The sequence below is a fragment of the Erinaceus europaeus genome, chromosome 19, assembly GCF_950295315.1.
Source record: "Erinaceus europaeus chromosome 19, mEriEur2.1, whole genome shotgun sequence".
Taxonomy (NCBI): domain Eukaryota; kingdom Metazoa; phylum Chordata; class Mammalia; order Eulipotyphla; family Erinaceidae; genus Erinaceus; species Erinaceus europaeus.
This window is the reverse complement of record NC_080180.1, coordinates 24,372,149-24,390,434: the sequence shown is the minus strand read 5'-3', so window position 1 is coordinate 24,390,434 and position 18,286 is coordinate 24,372,149. Positions and strand designations below refer to the sequence as shown.

The 18,286-nt window shown below is 49.0% G+C and overlaps 1 long non-coding RNA gene across 1 annotated transcript in view; it reads left to right on the top strand.

Annotated features, from left to right (window-relative positions):
- The window catches only part of LOC132534617 (uncharacterized), a 37,510-nt gene that overhangs the window by 998 nt on the left and 18,226 nt on the right, over window positions 1-18,286 (top strand). The gene's annotated exons all lie outside the window — the stretch shown is intronic.

Sequence of the window (18,286 nt, the reverse complement as noted above, 5' to 3'; positions counted from 1 at the left end):
CTCAGGAACTGAAGCTAGCTAGCACCACCCTTAAGCTTTGAGCCTAGGGCCTTTCCCTGGGGAAAAGGAGCTGTTGAAAATAGAACAATTTCCTTTCTGGAAGACTGGCCTGAGCTCCCTCCACCCTCAGCTTAGCATTGCCTCTATCCAGATTCCTCAGGGCTGGGCAGGGACAAGGGAGAGGGGAGAAGTAGGGAGAAGTAAGGAGAAGGGAGATTCCTAGGAACCAGAGGGGAGACTGAGGTCAAGAGGTTTCAACAAACCCCTCCCCAAAAACAAACACACAGGTGGCCCAATGCTAGAGCTCAGGACTTAGATACATGAAGCCCTGAGTTTTATCTCTGGCACTAGATATGCTGCAGCTCTGCTTCTGCCTCTCCTCTCTCTGTCGTGGAAATGACCTAATAGGGGCCACAGTGGCACTTCCTGGTTGAGTACTGTGCTCAAGGACCCAGGTTCAAGCCCCTGGTCCTCATCCGCTGGAGGAAGACACTTGTAGCTTCTTTGCTACAAAGAAGCTACATCTTTCTCTTCTCCTTCCCTCTCAATTTCTCTGTCCCTACCTAAAAGAAAGAAAAAGATGAGTTCATAATAGCCCAGGTAGATAAAGTATTGGATTCTCAAGCATTGAAAACCCTAGTTCCATTCCTGACATCACAGTTACCAGAGTGATGCTGTGGTTCTCTCTCATTAATAAATTTCTAAAAATCTTTTAGGAACTAAGTGGTGGTATACTCAACTGAGTGTACATGTTACCATGTGCAAGGATTTGGGTTCAAGCCCATGGTCCCCACTTACAGAAGGAAGCTTCATGAGTGGTGAAGCAATGCTGCAGATCTCTCTCTCTCCCCCTATCTTCCCTTGCCATCTCAGTTTCTCTGTGTATATCAATTAAATGAGTTAAGTAAAAAGTTTTAAAATTCGGGAGTTGGGCGGTAGTGCAGCAGGTTAAGCGCATGTGGTGCAAAGCACAAGGACCTACGTAGGATCCCGGTTCGAGCCCCCAGCTCCCCACCTGCAGGGGAGTTGCTTCACAAGCAGTGAAGCAGGTCTGCAGGTGTCTGTCTTCCTCTCCCTTCTCTGTCTTCCCCTCCTCTCTCCATTTCTCTCTGTCCTATCCAACAACAATGACATCAATAACAACAACAATAACTATAACAATAAAAAAACAAGGGCAACAAAAGGGAATAAATAAACATTTTTTAAAAGTTTTAAAATTTAAAATATGTATATTGCTCAGCTGAGAGTCAGGGGTGGGAGGTTGGGAGAGGGAGCAAGGACTTTTCTGCTTCTCATGAAAATGGGCAAATAAATTTTCAAAGAATTTTCAGGACTGGGGAGATATCACAGCAGCTATGCACCAGAATTGTATCCTTGTATACAATTGTACCAGAATTGTAGCCCCCAGAGGTCCCAAGTTCAATTCTTAGCACCACCATATATCAGAGCTGTGCAGTGCTCTGGCATATTCTGCATTTTTCTCTCCCTCCTCCCTCTCTCTGCCCTTCTCCTCCTCCCATCTCTCCTATGAAAAATAAATTAAATTTTCAGCAGAACTTTTCTGAACACTTCCAACATGCTAGTTAGTAGCCAGGCCTGTGGGTATAGCAGGTGAATGAGGCACAGGTTCTGAGCAGGGGTGAGGGTTAGGATGGGAGGAGGGACTCATGATCTAATGAGTTAGGTACCAAGCAGCTCTGATGCTAGGGATGGGGGGGGTGGAGCTACCTGGAGGGGCTGTTCTGTGGTTTCTAGAGTTAAGGGTGGGAGGACAGGGGGGAGCAAGGGCCTTTCTGCTTCTCCAGAAGGTGACGCCAGGTACAGGGAACAGAGAATGAGCTTAGAGCTAGTGTGACTGGAGAAGACAGTAAAAGAGGTGGCTACTAGGTTCCAAGTGTCACTCTGCCTGTGCGTGACCCATAGGCCAGGACCCTGCCCCCCTCAACACAGGACACATAAGGTCTCCAGGGAGAACAATATCACCAGGTCTGTGGGGGAACTCTGCTTGAAGGTTGAGCCTGGTGACAAATGATATAGGTTTAGACTAGAGTACTGGCAGCAGAGAGAGTGCCAACTTGGCATCACTGGTGTGGGAGGCCAGTGGGGGCTTAGGTAGGCCTTGGTTCCTGGAGCCTTCTGGTATTAGCTATGTGGGCTTCAGCAAGCAGCTTAGTTTTTCTGAGGCTAGTTCCACAATCTATAAAACAGAGGATAAAATTGATTTTATGTGGCTGTACCTATTAGAGATTATGTATGTCAAAGCATAGAGCTTGTCTCTTAACTGGGATTTGATAAATAGTTACTCTAATTACCACTGTTCACCCATCCAACAGCTATTTATTTAGCACCTGCTGTGTGCCAGGGTCTGTATGGGATCTTTGGGATTTAAGTCTCAATCCCTGTTCATAAGCAGAGAGAGTAGAGGAGTGAACCCACAGGGGGGCCCAAGAGGACCAGGGACAACTCCACAGAGGAAAGAGGATAGTTCAGACAATACAGAAACAGCCACCTGCTCACTTCACCTGCCATCCCCATCCCCCCCCCCCCCAGAACAAAACTGTGTTTCAGAATCTCGGAGATCTTCAGTTTGAAAAAGGTGTTGTTGGGTGGGGAAGATATACAGAGAAACTCTCATGCCTGAGGCTCCAAAGTCCCCAGTTCAGTTTCCCATACCACTATAAGCCAGAGCTGAGCAGTGCTCTGGGAGAAAAAAAAAAAAAAAAGAAAGAAAAGAAAAAGCCTTGTTAGGGGTCAGGCAGTGGCACACTTGGTTAAGTGCACATATAACCCAGGTTCAAGGTCCCAGTCCCTACCTGCAGGGGGGAAGCTTCATGAGTGGTGAAGCAGGTCTGCAGATGCCACATTCTCCTTCTCTGTCTCCCTCTCCCCTCTCAATTTCTCTCTGTCCTATCAAAGACAAGAAGGAAATATAATAATAAAGGAAGAAATGGCTTCCAGGAGCAGTGGGTTTGTCTTGCAGGCAAAAAAAAGGCACTGTCTAACTCCTCCGGGTTGGGGCAAGAGACACCTAGTGGGTATCTAGATGGGGTCTAGGGAACAGCAGGTCCTGCCTGGCTAGGGAAATAGCTCAATTCCTGGGTCACAGGACTTGCAATGCTGAAGTTTCTGGTTCGATCCCCAACGCTGCCTGTGCCTGAGTGGTGCTTTAGCTTCTCCCTCTTTCTTAGTTTTATGAAATAAAAGATGAGAGGTGACTAGTGGATATGGGGCACACTACCCAGGCCACCCTAAAATTTCCCTCTGGAAAAAAAAATCCCTCCAAACCCTTTGGTGTTCCCCCCACCCCCATGCCCATGCCAGTTTTCTTTGCAGACATCTGTCAGGCATTTGTCAGCAAAAATTAAGTAGAATCAGCAACTTGGGGGTCCTGCTCCCCCCCACGCCAGCCCCCTCAAGCAAGATCTGGATCTAAAGCCACATAGACTATGACTGTGTGACCTTGGGCAGCTCCTTCCTCTCTGGTGTCCCTGGCTGTCACATTGGAGCTGGTAATAGTCTCTCCCTCCTGGGACTCCTGGGAGGTTTCAGTGCCATGGGAAGTTGGCATCTCATCAGTATTCCTTTCCCTTCTCTGCAGCTCAGAAGCTGCCTCCTAGCAGAGGGCCAGACAGGGCACCTTAAGCTGTGGGTTTCCCCTGGTACCCCCTACCCCAGTACCCCTCTTCTGTAGGAATGTCAGCCCTTCCCCTCTGCTGACCCAAAAGGTCTGAAGTAATGCAGGAGGCCCAGGCCCAAACAGCATGGCACCTGCTCCCAGAAGCTACATCCCCCTCCACTCCTGTGCCTCCTCGCTGCTAGTGATAGGGAGGGCTCTGCTTTGCAGCTCAGAGAGATGTCCCTCAGTGCCTGCAGGCTGAGTCGGGAAGCTGGAAGCAGCTCTCCCTTCAGCTTGTGTGGGCAGTACTTTCAAGCAGCTTCTCAAAAAACCAAAGTTCAATCCCACCCCCTCCCCTGGGAGGTGCAGCAACAGCAGTCCAGTGACAGAGCTCTCCCCTGCCTCCCCTTCACTCTGCCCAACCCCTCCCCCAACACACATGCTGCAGGGACTGTCTCTGATGGTTTCAGAGACCCTCAGAAGACCCAGAAAGCCAGCTCTGCCCCTTGGGTACCAGAGCTAGTCTGCTGATCTGGGCCTCAGTTTCCCCCTTCTGCAGAATGGGCATCCTCTGACCACCTGTTTCTCAGGAGGATGGAGAGAGAATAGAATGGGAATGTGCTTAGTGTGAGCTCATTAGTGTCTGTCCTCAGGGGTAAGTGGAGATAAGAGGCCTGGGAAATTAAATAGGAACAGAGAGAAATCCTCTCCTCCCCCCAAGAGTGGGTGAGTCCTCCTCAGAGAGGAGGGAGAAGGGCAGTAGAGACTAGACCTCCTTGGCCTGAGCCTCTGGTCTGGGACAGTAGGACATGGCTGTCAGTGGGGCAGCAGGACTTGCTGGTCCCTGAATAAATTTAGGCTGTTGCTTCCTGCTGATTATGGCACATGGAAGTGAGTAGGAGGCAGATGTCATTTACATGGGTCCGCTGTGATTCCAGCAGAGTGAGGGAGCTTCCATAGGACATGCTGAGTGTACAAGCATTTGTGTGTACATGAGCACCCCAGGGCCCCCCGCTCCAGCCTTCAGATGGGGCAATAGCTGTCTCCCCAAAGGACTGGGGCACTTGGTGGGCACACCAACAGAGGCAGCCAATCACAGCCCTAGCAAGTGTCAAACCAATTAGAACCCCAACCCTGCAGCCAAGCAAACTCCTAAACATCACACACACACACACACACACACACACACACACACACACACTCTCTCTCTCTCTCTCTCTCTCTCTCTCTCTCTCTCTTCATGTTCCCGCATTGCCACGGCAACAAAACCACTGCATGGAGCTGGCACGATCCAGAGTGGTCCTTAGCAACCAGACTGGACCTGCCACCAGACTGGGCTTGCAGGCCACGCTGGCTGGGGCTGGTCACCAAGAGTCAGCCGGCCAGGCAGAGCAAGGGCTACTGCTACACCTGGGCTTTCCCAGTCTGCTCAGACCTGGGATTCAGTTTGCTCGCCCACAGGACCCAAAGGCACACTCTTGTATTACTGCACATGCTCAGAACACACAAGTCCCTTCCAACTGATACTTCTGGTTACTATCATCTTCTTTTCAGAAAATCTTGAGTGTTTGGGCTCTTCTGGGAGGAAGGGAGTTGATCTGTCTCCAGAAAGATCTGAATTCCAGTTCAGGAGTGCATGGTACAGTGAGACTTCGGAGTCATTTGAACACATTAAGTGGTCCACATCAAGTGGCAGGCACAGATGCAGGTTCCGACTGTGGTCAGGTCTATTTAAGGTGCTTGAGAACAGTTGGTAGAAACATCTGGAAATTTCCCGAAGGTGTATTGATAGGCATTCTTAGGGAGGGCTGAAGCCCCAAGTGTGCAGGCTCCCCTGGTTATCGGCCTACTAGTTTTTATGCTTCCTAATTTCACTATCAGGAAGATCTTAATTAGAAGCCAAAATCTGTAGCCAAGTTCCTCTGCCCAGCTTCTGATAATACCCAAATAGAGGGCCTTTGAGCCCCCAAGCCTTCATGAAACTTGCAGCTTAGAATCAAAGCACAGCATTTCCCATCCATTTGGGGGAGCTGTGGGCCTCTTCACATTCATTCCTGGGTCTGGCCCTTCCTCAAGGTGTCAGACCAGCTGCCTTGGTCTAGAGCAACCAACCCCTCATGCATGCCTCTGCACACCACTGCCTCCTTTACACATGCTGGTCCAGCCAGCTGGCAAGGCTGCTTTCTTCACTGGTTCCCTAGAAAACTCCTAATCATTTCTCAAAGTCCAACTCAGGAGCTGGAGGCTCTCCCAAGGGACTTCTCTCCCCAGTGCACTTCTGTCTGCTTAGCTCTTTTTATGTGTCTCCCAGCACATTCTCTGTCTGTCTTCTTACTGGACTGAGCTCCCTGAGGCCAGAGACTACCTCTTCAGTCTTTGTACCCCAACCTCTACCATCTAATAGATCTGGAGAGCCAAAATGGCAGACCTGAATTGACCAAGGAAACAGACCTGAGGAAGGAGAAAAAGAATGAGCAAACCAAAAGTCAGGATGGCTAGAGGGTATTAACAAGAACAAGACCCAAGAAGAGCATGGACATCAAGACTGAGAAGTGGGGGCTGGGTGGTGGTGCACCTGGTTGAGGGCACACATTACAGTGTGCAAGGACCCAGGTTTGAGCCCCCAGTCCCTACCTACAGGGGGGAAAGTTTCACAAGTGTTGAAGCAGGGCTGCAGGTATCTCTCTGTCTCTTTCCCTCTCTCTCTTCCTCTTGGTTTCTGATTGTTTCTACCCAATAAATAAAAGATAATTTAAAAAAACTTAAAAAAAAAAGAGTGGTCCAGGAGGTGGCACAATGCATAAAGCGTTGGATTCTCAAGCATGAGGTCCTGAGTTCAAACCCTGGCAGCACATGTACCAGAGTGTTGTCTGGTTCTTTCTCTCTCCTCCTCTCCCTCTCATTTAAAAAAAAAAAAGAAGACTGAGAAACAATGCTGAATTTGGTGATAGGTAGGGTGACCCACTGTCCCTGTTTTCTTGGGGCTCTCCCAGTTCTAGAATTGAAAATCCTGGGCAACCAGAATGGCACATGACCGTAGCAGAAGAGCAGTTCTGGAAATGGGGTGGTGTGAATGGAAGTGGGGGTTGGAGTGAGGGTACTGGAGTAGTGGGGAGTTGCTTATGCAGGCAGGAGTCTGCCAATCCTACCCCCACTGCCCAGGAGAGAGCAAACAAAGCTGGCATCAGGAATACAGTGTGCACCTTAGTGGCTTCTTCCTGAGGCCTCCAAGTTTGCCTTTCTATCACCCAACTGGTCCTCCCACCATGCCAGCACCCAGGCCAGTCCTCCCTCTGTGTGCTTGGCCTGGTTGGTACAGGTGGTGACTCTTCAGTGCTTTGAAGCTGTTACTTACAGGGTTTCCTTTTAGCTGTTGTAGTTGTTGTTGTTCTTGATCTTCTTATATTTACATATATTAATGATAGAAAGAGGGAGGAGAGAGACCCAGAGTCTTGCTCTGGCACACTTGGTGCTGGGGCTCGAACACAGGACCACATACATGCAAAGTCTTCACTTTAGCCACTGCACCACCTCCTGGGCCTGTCCTCTTTGTTTTTATATCTTTTCTAATAAATCAGACTTGGAATTTCTTTTTTTTTTAACTTTATGTATTTATTCATTCATTCATTATTTTTTACCACAGCACTGCTCAACTCTGGCTTATGGTGGTGCTGGGGACTGAACCTCAGACCTTTGGTACCTCAGGTATGAAAGTTTTTTTTGCATAACCATTATGCTGTCTCCCTCAGCCCAGACTTTGAGTTTCTTAAAGGCAGAGAAGAGGGGATCATTCTCTAATTCCTTGCTTCAGTAAACACTGACTGTCCTTTATTGAATTGTCTGGTTCCACTCCTGGCCTTAGTTGTCTTGATGTCCTGGGTTCAAGTCTCTTAAATATGAATGAGCAGAGTGAGGGAGAACCCATGCAGCCTTCAGTGAGTCTATAAAACCACAACCTTACATTCCAGTGTTAATGTTTATGCAAGAGAGCAAGAGACAGACAGACAGACAGACACTGAATTACATGTTTCTAAACAGAGTCTCCAAATTACCATGTTCAGGTGGAGTCAAACCACTGGCTCCAGCTCTCTGTGATGCACACTCACTTCTCTCTGCCAGCCTTGGCTGCAAGGCCCTCTGGGGGGCCCTCTTGTCTGATGTCCTGACTTCCTCCCCCTCTGTATTTTGCTTTCCTATCCTGTAAAGTGCAGCTATTGTAGCACTTTTGTCAGTGTGGGGTGAGGGTGAGCTAGAATGTGCAGGTAAAAACTTAGCATCCTGCTTAGAACATAGGAAGTGCACAGTTGTGTTAGTTATTACTGTTAGAGAGATAAGCATCTGTAAGGTTCTAGAAGGGTTCTGTGATCCAGACCTTCCTGTGACAGATGCCAGGAGGAACCCAGGACCCTGCTCTGTACACAGCAGGAGCAATGGCCTTCTAGACCAGCCCCAGTGCCTGTGAGTCACCAGTCCAGGTTGGAATGTGTCAGGAGGGATGAGAACTCCTTTTCTACCAGTTGACTAGAAAGGGCCAAGGGAGTAAAAGAGAAGGTCTTTGCTCTTAATGGCATTAAAAAGTAATCGGCTGTCCTGCAATTAAGCTCTGTAAATTAAAGAGCCTGACTGTGCCAGCTGTCTCATTAGTGGGGTGCCTGATCTGCTGCATGCACTGCTGGGGGTCACCTCACTCCAATGCTTGCTCTCTAATTACATGGAGATGCCCTAGGTGGGGAAGGTGGGAAGTGGGGGGGGGGTTGGGCACTGAGCTCAGGAGAAGGGAAAGTGGGGACCCCAGGACCTCCCTGTGACCTTGGGAGGAGATTTAGAAAGTCCTCTGGGGTGGGGGGGTAGCACAGTGGGTTAAGCGCACATGGCGCAAAGCACAAGGACTGGCACCAGGATCCCGGTTCCAGCCCCCAGCTCCCTACCTGCAGGGGGGGGTCGCTTCATAAGCGTGAAGCAGGTCTGCATGTGTCTGTCTTTCTCTTCCCCTCTCTGTCTACCCATCCTCTCTCCATTTCTCTCTGTCCTATCCAACAACAATGACATCAATAACAATAATAATAATAACCACAACAATGATAAAACAACAAGGGCAACAAAAGGGGAAAAAATAGCCTCCAGGAGCAGTGGATTCATGGTGCAGGCACCGAGCCCCGGCTATAACCCTGGAGGCAAAAAACAAAAAGAGAAGAAAAAGAAAGAAAGTCCTCTGGAGAGGAGGTGAAAGGGCATGAGAGAAGGAGAGGGAACCCGCCTTCTCCAAAAGGGAGCAGATAGGCATGCTGGCTTCAGCAGATGATCTGGAATTCAGAAAGGGAGGACTGATGGCGTCTCTGCTCCAGGCTTGTCTGAGGACAGCTAGGCACCTCCACCCACCTACCACACACATACACACATACACATATACATACTCATACTCACACATTCTCACGGTCACACAAATGTACACCCATGGGCACAGTCACACACAAGCACACCCACATACATACTGACACACATGCACTCACATACATTCACACATACACATTTATGTTAATTCTCACACTTGCTCATATGTGTGCATATTCATACACACACACACACACAAACACACAAAAACACATACCTTTGGCTCAGATGCTGCTGAGGTTGAATGCTGGGGGTGGGGGGAGGGCAGGGACAAGGATGCTGGACAAGAGGACCCCAGAGGCTTCTGTAGCCAGAATTAGAGTGAAACTAGGCAAGCGGGTGGGTGTACAGAACTGGAAACACAGTGGGAAATGCAGGAGAAATAATTTGACAGGTCTCTAGGGCAGAGGTATACCCCACCACACACACACACACACACACACACACACACATACACACACACACGGCCAAGGTAAAGGAGTTGGCTAAATAAGAGGGCGTTTGCATAAAGTTACTGGGAAGGTGAAAAGGAGCCCAAGACTGGCCCTAGTGGTTCTCATCTATCTGGAGACCCTGGCCTCTTGGTCCATGTTAAATTTTATTATTAGTAGTAGTAGTATTAAATTATTGACATAAGCAAGAGAGAGAACCAATGCATCATTCTGGCACATGGGGTGCTGGAGATGGAAGTCAGGACCATCATGCTTTTAAGTCCAAACTTCTAGCCACTGTGCCACCTCCCAGACAGCTTCTTGGCCCTCTAGAACAAGGACTGAAATGCTCTTGTGAAGCAGGAACAGGGCCGGTCTGCCCTGGCTCTCAGCAGGAGAGTGGGAAGAGGGCAGCCATGGGCCCCCAGACCTGCCCCTCAACAAGGTGGCCTGATGGTAGGAAGCTCCAGGTGGCAGCTGCATCCTGATACAGAAAAAGTAAGTCACTTCGTGCACGCAAGAAGGTGGATACTCTGGGGGCAGAGAGAAAACCCCAGAGTTGAGTCTCTGAAATCTGGGCATGGAGAGAAGCAGATACTGTTGGGCGAATGTTTGCCAGCACCCAGCTAGCACCCAAGGGGTGTCTGCTGATAGCAAACTGCAGGGGGAAGTGATGCAGTGGTCAGGATGTTGGACTTAAAAGCAGGAGATCCTGAGTTTGATCCCCAGCACTACATGGGCCAGAGTGATGCTGTGGTTCTCTCTCTCTCTCTCTCTCTCTCGTTAATAAGTGAATAAACAGAAAGAGAGATGGGGAGAGAAGAAGAGAGAGAAGGTAAGGAGGGGTGTATGTGTGTGTAGGGACCCTTCTAACCACTGCCCCCACCCGCAGTGGTGCTCCAGGTCCCAGATACACACTACCCCCTATTCCCATCCTCATCTGAGGTGGAGGGAGGGCTGAGGTGGCCTGACAGTGATGCAGCACTGCCTCAAAGCCCTGGAGCAGTTGTACTGCTCCTCCCCTCTCAGCAAGCAGCAAGTGCCCAGCCAGGCCCGTTGGCTGTAGCCTGGAGCAGCCCTTGGCTACCACCACACCTTGTGAGCTTAGCCCTGACCTGTGTTCCCTGGAGACACAGTTCATTTCCTGGGGCACCTCCTAGACCAGCTTCCCCTTTTCTGCAGCCCAGGAGGGGCTGGGGGGGGGGGGCAGAGCAGACAGGTGTGGCCGCAGGTTGGGAGTGAGGCCTGGAGAACAGGAGACAGGAGTGATCTGGACAGGCACAGGGTGGGGACACAAGGAGGAGCCTGGGGGCAGGATCATAGTCCCTTTCCCCTTTGGCTGAGCCTGTGTTTCCAGGAGCCCACCCATCTGAGGGGCACACCCCAGTGATCAGCTGTGTCCAGGCACCCAACCCTGAATGATTGGGTGTGAACAACCCAGATGCACCCAGCATTCTCCTCATGGCTGTATCCCCAGGGGCCAGCAGTGGTGGCCAGTCTTCCCAAGTAAACAGGTGTGACCAGGCATAAGAGCTGCTCCAGTCAGGCTGCAGTGCCAGGTAGCCTGGCAAAGAAGATCACATCACAAAATATATACCTGAAAGCAGAAGTACACTAGAGTTTGCAGTGAGTACCTCCCTAACACTTCCTCTCCACTATTCCAAGCTTTGGGTCCATGATTGCTCAACAATTTGTTTGGCTTTGTATGTTAACTCTCTTTTCAATCACCAGGTTCCAGATGCCACCAGGATGCTGGCCAGGCTTCCCTGGATTGAAGACCCCACCAATGTGTTCTGGAGCTCAGCTTCCCCAGAGACACACCCTGCTAGGGAAAGAGAGAGGCAGACTGGGAGTATGGACCAACCAGTCAACGCCCATGTTCAGCGGGGAAGCAATTACAGAAGCCAGACCTTCTACCTTCTGCAACCCTCAATGACCCTGGGTCCATGCTCCCAGAGGGATAGAGAATGGGAAAGCTATCAGGGGAGGGGGTGGGTTATGGAGATTGGGTGGTGGGAATTGTGTGGAGTTGTACCCCTCCTACCCTATGGTTTTGTTAATTAATCCTTTCTTAAATAAAAATAAAAAAAATTAAAAAATAAAAAAGAAGATCACATCAGAGTACCTGCCAGCCCATGTCCAGGTCGGTGTCTGGCAGTGCCCATGAAATCACTGGGAGGGAGGAGCCTAGTGAGATAGGCCAGGGGGGTCCAGGCCCACCACTGCCCCAGGCACCTCACTGAAGCTTCTGGAACGTCAGGTCCTTTAGCTCTGCCCAAGGCCCTGCCAGCCAGGAACCCTGGGCTTCATTCTTAGTTAAACAGCTGGTGGCTGACCCTGATCCAATATTTGCTCCTCGAGAGCTGGCAAAGGGGCAGGCATCACCCCAACACCCCCCTGCCCCATGATTGGCTAGTTCTTGAGGAGGGGGAGGGAGGCCTAGGGGACCAGGAGATGCTGGTCTTTTTCCTCCAGTACCAGGATTGCTGAGGCTTTGTGCTCCCCACTGCCACCGCTACCACCAACCAGCCACCTGTCTCCACTGCCCAATGAGGGTCTGGGAGGGACTGGATGGGGACTTTGTCCTGAGGGAACTATGCCCAACGGGGTGAAAGTCAAGTAGCCCAGGGCCCTGGGTCAGGAGCTGGCAGGAGCGGAACCTCTCCCTGAGACCAGAAGGCACCCAGGGCTCAGCAGGAGGCTTCTAGGGAAGGGGGCCTCCTACAGAAGGGGGGGCAGCTGGTTTTCTTGGACAGGGATCCCAGAAAAGAGAGGAGTTTGAGGGAGCCCCTTGTGAAGTTGGTAACAGGTGGGGCACAAGCATGTGGCGTCTTCCACTCAGAACTCACTTCTAAAACTCCCGCCATGATTAGCAGTGAAAGAGTTCATTCTGGATTTAAAATGAGGTCCTGAGTTCGATTCCCAGTATTATGTGTACCAGAGTGATGCTCTGCTTTTTAACCTCTCTCTCTCCCTTATCTCATGTTAATAAATAAATAAATCTTTTTTTTAAAAAAAGTGACTGGGGAAATAGTTCAACTATTAGTCTTTCATTTCTGAGGTTTCTGGTTCTATCCCTAGCATCACATGTACTGAAGTGGTGCTATGTATTCTCCCACTCCTCTCTGCTTCATGTAAGACTTTCTGTCTTACATATGTAACAAATAAAATGAATCTTTTAAAAAACATTTTTTATATTTATTTTTATTTATTCCCTTTTGTTGCCCTTGTTGTTTTATTGTTGTAGTTATTATTGTTGTCATTGTTGTTGGATAGGACAGAGAGAAATGGAGAGGGGAGAGGGAAGACAGAGAGATGGAGAGAAAGACAGACACCTGCAAGACCTGTTTCACCGCTTGTGAAGCAACACCCCTGCAGGTGGGGAGCCAGGGCTTGAACCAGGATCCTTATGCGGGTCCTTGTGCTTAGCGCCACCTGTGCTTAACCCGCTGTGCTACAGCCCGACTCCCATAAAATGAATCTTTTAAAAAAATGTATTGGGCTGGGGGGATAGCATAAATGGTTATGCAAATGACTTTCATGCCTGAGGCTCTCAGATTCCAGGTTCGACCCCAAGCATAACCATGCAGTGCTCTAATCTCTCTCATTAAAATAAATAACAATAACATTTTGATTTAAAAAAAAAGAAGAAGTTACATCATTGGATTATTTAAGCCAGTGGGATAAGAAGAGCTGAGAAGGCCCAGGGGAAGAGTGAATTTAGGCTGCTTCAACAGTGAGCAGAGAGCAAGTGGAGAATAGTGCTGGCCAGAGAGAGAGGAGAGAGAGGAAACTGGGGAGTTGGTGAGGGAAGAAGGGAGGGCAGCCAGGGTGTTTTCCTGATGAGAACTGACTTTACTGGCTCATTTCCTGAGGCTCAGGGTTCATTCTCACAGGCTACCTGAGGCTGCTGCTGCTAACCCAGGAGGGAGGCTGGGGAGGCTGAGGGCTTCCCTGGTCACTTCCTTAGCCCTGTGGGGAGGAGGGCCGCACACTCAGCCTGACTCAGCCCCTCGTGCTCTCCATAGCCCTCCTCCCACTGCGTGTACCCAGCAGGAAGATCCTGAGGGGTAGAGGGTGTCTGCCACTGCCTCAGGGTGCTCGCACCCCACCCCCGCTACTTGCAGGCTGCTCAGGGTCACCCTCAGAAGCTATACCACTCAGGAACACACTGACTCTGACCTTGTGGTTCTGACTTTGGAAGAATCTGGATGGAGTCTCCTGCCTGACCTTGGGTGAATGCTTTAGCTTCTCCAAGTTTCCTGGCCCAAAATGAAACCCAAGTGTGCCTGCTTCATCCAGCTGTTTGAGAAGGAAATGGACAATTCAGCAGAGTGTCCATCACGTAGTAGGTGCTCAGGAGATGATGGCTGTAGGCAGGGCTGATGTCAGAGGGCTGCCAACTCAGCCTGTGCTGGGGGGCAGAGGGGTGGGCACACTCAGAAGGCCCCACACATGGCTGAACAATTGAGTTCTGGAAATCCTTAATAACTTTTAGAAGAAAGGGCCCTGTTTAATTATTTTGTGTTGGGTCCTTAAAATTCTCAAGCCTATTGGCTTCATTCTTAAGCCCACTGAGTTTTCTGAATCCAGAGAGTATTCACTGTCTCACACCTGGGAACTAGACGTCTCCTCACTTTAGGTAGCCCTATCTCTCTTCTCCCTCTCCCTCTCCCTCTCCCTCTCCCTCTCCCTCTCCCTCTCCCTCTCCCTCTCCCTCTCCCTCTCCCTCTCCCTCTCCCTCTCCCTCCCCCTCTCCCCCCAAGAAATGGTTCCCTGCCCATCCTCCATGCCTTCTGCTGTTGCTTAGAAATCAGAGAACCAGGCATAGCCTGGCCTGACTTCCTGCACCACCAGGGGGCAGCAGAAGGTCCTTCTGATTCTCAATCTTTGGGAGAGACCCTTGTGTTTTGGCTCCTGGCATTCAAAGATGAGTTCCCTGACCGCCCAGTTCCTTTAGATAATCAAATGCCCTATAAGATCAGGAGCCTCTGATTCCCTGAGTCACACCCGTGATGGGGGGGAGGGTGGAGTAGCAGTGTGGTGGGGTGCACACAGAGACAAGTGTGCAGGGCAGAGAGAGGGCTCCATCATGTCAGAACATGATGGAGGCCATCATACCCATCCTGGAGGGGGTGGGACCTGGAGGACACCCACTGCCAGCCCATGTGGCCTCTAGCCTATGCAGGGACTGCCCCTCAGTTGTTTGTTTTGTTTTTATGGAAAGGGCTTGGCTGGGAATGGACAAACTCTTCTCTGGGCTTTCAGATGAGACTTAACCCAGCTCCCTTCCAGGGGGCTTTTACAAGGGCATATTAGGTGGGGGCAGTGGTAGGGAGAAAACCATGCAAGAGGTTTGGGGGTGAAACTACAGGATTAGGGGAGAAGGATGGAAAGCCCACTCAGGAGAATGTGAAAATCAGTCAGGACACTGAGTATCCACCCTGGGGGGTAATTTGGCTTCAGGGCCATAGACAGGTGGAGCTGGCAAGAGTCTCCTGTTTCCAGCTGCTCTCTGCATATGCACTGTGGGGTCTGTTCTAGCTCTAACTCTCCCTGAAGACTGGGAAAGGGAGGTTCTGGAAGCAGCAAGTAACAGGGGGGTGAGATTAGGAAGGTAAGTGCCGGGGTGTCAGGTGGTAGCACAGCGGTTAAGCACACATGGTGCAAAGTGCAAGGACCGGTGTAAGGATCCCAGTTTGAGCCCCCGGCTGCAGGGGATTCGCTTCACAGGTGGTGAAGCAGGTCTGCAGGTGTCTATCTTTCTCTCCCCCCTCTACCTTCCCCTCCTCTCTCCATTTCTCTCTGTCCTATCTAACCATGATGACATCAATAACAACAACAATAACTACAATAAAAAAAACAAGGGCAACAAAAAGGGGAAAAAATATATGGAAGGTAAGTGCCCTCACATTAAGGCTGTTGAGACCTCAGGCTCTTGGGATTCAGGAGAGTCTTATGTTTCTTCCAGGACCCTTTAACCAGTAGCCAACTGACATGGATACTTCTTTCAAAGTCTCCAGACTGAGAACTTGGGGGTCTCTTCAGAGGAAGAAGGGACCTGGAAGGGGGAGGGCTTCCTTTTTATTTAGTGTGGGATCTTAAAGTTAATGCCATTACTTTTGATTAAGGGTCCCTATGTGCCAAACACTATTTTAAGAGGTTTGTTTTTTTAATACAGTATTTATTTTTATTGGATAGAGACATACAGAAGTCAAGAAGCAATGGAAGATAGATAGGCTAATAGACAGACAGACCGGGAGATACCTGAAGCATGTTTTACCACTTATGAAGTGCCCCCTTTTCAGGTGGGGTACAGGGGCTTTAACCCAGGTCCTTGCACATGGTAACAACAAAGTGACTTCTAAGAAGTTCTTTTTAGGGACTTGGGCGGTAGCACTGTGGGTTAAGCGCAGGTGGCGCAAAGCACAAGGACCAGCTTAAGGATCCCGGTTCGAGCCCCCAGATCCCCACCTGCAGGGGAGTCCCTTCGCAGGTGGTGAAACAGGTCTGCAGGTGTCTATCTTTCTCTCCCCCTCTCTGTCTTCCCCTCCTCTCTCCGTTTCTCTCTGTCCTATCCAACAACAATGACATCAATAACAACAATAATAACTACAACAATAAAACAAAAAGGGCAACAAAAGAGAATAAATAAATAAAAATTTTAAAAGTTATTTTTAAATATATTTTTATTTTATTTTAATGAGAAAAAGATACAGAGAGAAAGACCATAGCACTGCTCAGCTCTGCCTTGTAATGGTGCTGGGGATTGAGGATCTCAGATCCTCAGGTGTGAATGTCTTTTTCATAACCATTATGTTGTCTCTTCTAAGAGTTTTTCAATGTACTAATTCATCTAAGGCATACACAACCATAAGAAAATAAAAAGAGGCTAAGTAACTTGTCGAAAGTGACACAGCTAGTAAGCAGTAGAACTGGGATTTGAACCTGAGTGACCTGGGAGTGAGTAGTCTATATTCCCTTACCCCTCCTGTCACCCTTTGGGCTCCGAGTTCAGTGCTCTTGGCAGTATAACACCTGTTGGTGTTCTCTCAGTCCTAGCAGGAGATAAATTTACAGGGTTTTTTTTTTTTTGGGGGGGGGTGCAGGGGAGAGACTAGCTCAGCCCATTACTGTCCTGTGCTGCCACCTCCTGGTCACAGAGGGTAAGACTGAACTAGGGTTTTATTCTGTTCTTTCTCTTGATGTCATTCTGTCATGGGGCTGTGTGACCTTCTGAATGTTGTTGACTAGCAAATATGTGTGCCTGCATACATATACAGTTATATTTATACCTGTGTATTTAGTCATATATAAATAGTAGTTCCAGTTTTTGTTCTCAGTTTTATTGCGATGTAATTGACATGCAACTTTGTTGTACACTTTAGTGATTTGCTACATATATACACTTTCTTTTTGGAAATGAGAGCACTTAAGATCTACTCTCTGGGACCTGGAGGTGGCTTAGAGGCAGAGCACCTGCCTCACATGATTGTGTATCTGGGTTTGCTCCCTGGCACCATGTGAAAGCAGCGAGGAGAACTCCACAGAGGGCGAGCTGGCCCTTTGCCTCTTCTCTGGCTCTTTCCAATTTTTTTTTAATTCTAAAAACAGAAAAGAGGTGTAGCCATATCGACATGGTTCAGCTGGTAGAGCACAGGACTTGTGTGCTTGAGACTCCCTGTTTAATCCCCGACGCTACCTGTGCCCAAGCTGTGCTCTGGCTTATCTCTCATATGAAACTCACTCAATATCTATCTATCTATCTACCTATCTATCTATCTATCTATGTCACTATCTATCATCTCTATCTACCTACATATCTTATATGAAATAAATTAAATCTTTAAAATATATATAGGGGCTAGGTGGTGGTGGACCTGGTTGAGCATACAAATTACAATGGACAAGGCCCCAGTTCAAGTGCCCAGTCCCCATCTGTAGGGGGAACTTCACAGAGTGGTGAAACAAGTCTATAAGTGTCTTTCTTTCTCTCTCCCTCTCCCTCCCCTCTCATTTTCTCTATGTCCTATCATATATCTATCTATCTATCTATCTATCTATCTATCTATATATATGTGTGTGTGTGTGGCTACTGGGAGTGATGGATTCATAGAGCTGGCACCAAGTCCCAGCGATAATCTTGGTGGCAATAAAAAAATAATATAAGTGTGTGTGTTGATCCAGGGAAAGGTGGCTCAATGGTCAGGTACACACGTGAGGCTATGGGTTCTTTATTTTCTTTCATTTTTTTAAATTTTATTATTTTTTAAAATATTTTTATTGTTTACCAGAGCACTGTCAGCTCTGGCTTATGGTGGTACAAGGGATTGAGCCTAGGACTATAGAGCCTCAGATATGACAGTCTTTTTGCATAACCATTATGCTATTTACCCCCACCCATGAAGCTCTGGGTTCAATCTCTGGCATGACAAAAAAAAAAAAAAAAAGCTTTCTACCCTACTGTTCTAAGATTCAGGTCAGTATATCCCAAAGGGGCTCTAAGGCCTCAGCACCCTAAACCATCCCCTGCCATGACCCAAGTCCAGAACTGTACCCAGAAAGACCCCAGTGGTCCTCTCTGACCTCATCTCACATCCCAGCACCCTGCTGCTCCTCCTGCAGTGAAAAATGCAGATCAAATGAGAGGAACTAGATAAGGGTCACATGCTGGCTGGTGCCCCTCAGCACTGAGACACAAGTCCTAGTGGTGGCAGCCCCAGTACGCTGCCCAGAACAAGCCATACCACTGGGGGAACCAGAGGCCTAGTGCCCAAGGTTGTGGGGAGGAAGAGTGGTGGGTGGGGTAGTGACTGTGGGGACAGAGGTAGCAGAGGTGAATCACTGA